The sequence below is a fragment of the Sturnus vulgaris genome, unplaced genomic scaffold, assembly GCF_052056855.1.
Source record: "Sturnus vulgaris isolate bStuVul1 unplaced genomic scaffold, bStuVul1.hap1 Scaffold_194, whole genome shotgun sequence".
NCBI lineage: Eukaryota > Metazoa > Chordata > Aves > Passeriformes > Sturnidae > Sturnus > Sturnus vulgaris.
This window is the reverse complement of record NW_028276164.1, coordinates 7162341-7165454: the sequence shown is the minus strand read 5'-3', so window position 1 is coordinate 7165454 and position 3114 is coordinate 7162341. Positions and strand designations below refer to the sequence as shown.

The window sequence follows — 3114 nt, the reverse complement described above, 5'->3', positions numbered from 1 at the left end:
AAGACAAGGTCCTCTAGGAAGAGTAAAAAGCATACTTTCAAGAGACATTCAGAGATGTCTGCTGATGCCACGCAATTACCGTGTAATCAGCAGAAATGTGTTGGAAAAACACCCATCAGTGACTTCACAAGAAAGCCACACTCAAGACAGGTAAAGAACAGAAGCATAAAACCCCAAAGGTATGAAATGGACAGATTTTCATTGGGAATGAGCAACTCCTGAATTCTTGGTTCTAGAACTAGGGGCTTGTAATAAATAGACTGTCTCCTTGCCAAACGTAAACTTGGTGTCATGAACTGCTCACTGCCCGTTGAAGTGCAGGGCTAGTAGACTAATATTTGCCATGGCAGGCATATTGTATGGCTTTCCTGTTAAAAAGAAATTGGTTTTGCTCATAGCAATCTAGATATGTACCCAGTCTGACACCTATTTTTTAGGCTATATTTCCAAGTAAATGGCTTCCACGATGATGCAGTAAGTTTATGTCATGAACAGGAATGAAGTGATTGCATGCATCCTTTTTTACCCTAAGCCAGCTGCTGAGTAATGAGACAGAGACTCTCACTGACGCCAAGGAGTGCCCGTGCTTTTGGGAAAAGCACTGGGCAGATAAAGCCTATTTCCACATTTCTTGCTAGCGTCTCCTTCAAAGTTCATGGGTTTGTGCATCTTTTAGAGCTGTTCTAGATGTTCTTTGTAGTTTACATGTACTAAATGTAGCAGGTATTGCTTTCATGCCGTCCTACTAGATTTGAAGTTGGGATCTACTCAGGCTTCAATGTCTCAGAAGAAGCAACGTCGATTCTTTGAATTCTACTCTTGAACGTGAGAATGCTACTTATGTAGTTAATGAATTAATTAAATCGAATTCACTTGAATGGAAAAATTGTCTTGTTCATGTAGATTTTAACTTGGGAAATTGATATTTGAGTTCTACTTTTCATTGTTGTTGCTTTTCTGTATTGTTTGATTGCACAGATAGCAGATGTACTGACCAAGTATTGTGTGAAACTGGAGGAAATGTCCTTCCTCTTGGCAGCTGATGTTCACAAGCTCATTAACGCTAAGGCCATGGTAAATGTTTTACCTGGGGCAAGATAGCAGTCTGAATATTCCTAGAATGTCTTTCTTTCCCCAGATGAAATTCATTTTTTCTGCCTATCAATCACTGAAATATAGAAGAAATTTCTACTTGACGGGGTATTGGTTATCATTTGTGTTTTTTTCTCCCCTCATTTTCTGTAGAAGAGACAATTTTTGGTTTGTTTTTGCATGTTGTATGCTGCTTCTACTTCTGGTTTTGTTTTTTAATACACAGAATATAAACGGAGCACTGCTGGATAATGAGAGGGCAACTGCCAAGCTACTCTTGAATCGAATGAAATCAGAGCTTGAGAAAGAAAAATGGCATCAACTGAAATGGCAAGGGACTGGAAGCTCATGCAAAAGAAGTGTGGAGTTCAGAGTTTCAGGTCAGAAATTTGGCAGTCTTCTTTTGGACAATGAGCAACACCAAGAGGCTAGTGTTCACTTTTGGTTTCTGTTAAAGTAATACTTGATCATTTTTTCTTTCTACGTGATACCACGTATGATATCACATATATCATGTGATTCCATTCTACATATCTACTTTCCATCCTGCAGAGAATTTATGGCAAGTGAAGAAATACAGAATCCCCCAACTGTGAATATGGAAATGGAAAAGTTGATAAAGGAGCAGATGGTACTCAGTGAAGAGAGACTGAAGGTTTTGCAATATATCGGGTATGGCAAAAGAGGGTATAGCATAAAGGAAAACAATTGTTGCTGGAGTTAATGAAGGACTTGGCTACAAAATGCACTTTGCTTCCTGTCAATGTGTGATTGCTAAATGCAGCAGTAAGGCAGGGTCTACATCTATTTCTGTACAGCTCTTTTGAATGGAAAAAATGCATTCTTGATTTTCAGTGCCCCAGCTACACTTAATAGGTGGCGATCAGGCTCTAAAAATGGAGGAATGCAGAAGTAAATCTCGAAACATAGCAGAAATGGGCAAAGAGGGGTGGAGAGCTAGAACTTGGTGTTTTTGTCAAGGCATATTTTTCTCCATGGCGTGGGATTTTATTTGCGGAATAAATGAAGAGAGGAGTCTGGATAGAAATCTAACGTTGCTACGTTTGAATATCCATCCTGAACACAAGACACATTGGTGTGGGTGCAATGCATTACGATCTTTACAGGGAGGTTTTTTACGGTGGATGTAGGAACCAGGTAGATGACAGTTAGTTCCTTATCGGGCAGTAAACAGTTGGCCTTGAACAACAACAATCTCAGGTTTATTTTCATTGCCAAGATGGCTGTAAATAAAAGAACGCCCAGTAGTATGGATATTCGGATTCATAATTTTATATTTGAAGTACTGACTGGTTTGTATTTTAGGATACCTGACTCTTGTTTCCTGCTTTGATAGCACCCTGTTGCCTCCAACACGTGCCAAATCTGATGGAAACGAATGGTGCAGAACTCTGGAGAATTGAAACAAAAGTCTAGGTAGGTCGGGAAATCCTAAGAACAGTCTGGAATTCAAGCAATATTTTCTTTTCTCCTGGGCAACGATGAGGCAGACGGTTGCTTTGAGAGTGCATGTTTGCTCTATTCTTTGTTCCGTGTGTTGCCACATACCTTCTCAGTTGCTTGGAGGTGGCAGTAAGAGCCAAAGAAGCTGCCTGTGGCATGGCTTTCCTTTGGCCAGTACAAACACCTGTGCATGGGGAGATCTAGCAGGAACTGGCTCGGTTAGAATGAATCTGGGGGAAATCAAATGTTAATTTTGACGTGGATCCCTTCTCAGTCATACAAAAATACTCCTTTTTAACTCCTGGAGAAGAAGAGGGGAAGTATGAGAAGAAGAGGGGAAGTATTGGAGATACTTCCTTTCTCTGTGTCCTTGCAGCATGCCTTCCCGCTCTGTGTCTGCCTTCTCTTGCTCCAGAGCATATCCAGTTGGGATGTTTGTAGCCTGTATGGTAGCAAAGAAGTTGGTAGCGATTGTTAAGTACCTTGCTACTTTGAAGCATAATGAGAAACAGCTGTGTATGAAAATGTCTTGATTTCTTTGGCTGGTAATGTCTGGTG

The 3114-nt window shown here is 40.5% G+C and overlaps 1 long non-coding RNA gene across 1 annotated transcript; it reads left to right on the top strand.

Moving 5' to 3' along the window:
* The first annotated feature begins 1329 nt into the window (after window positions 1–1329).
* Window positions 1330–2529, top strand: LOC148218226 (uncharacterized). The gene is made up of 3 exons (XR_015800544.1): window positions 1330–1472; window positions 1645–1764; window positions 2450–2529. It is a non-coding gene; the product is annotated as an uncharacterized LOC148218226 (long non-coding RNA).
* The last annotated feature ends 585 nt before the right edge of the window (window positions 2530–3114 follow it).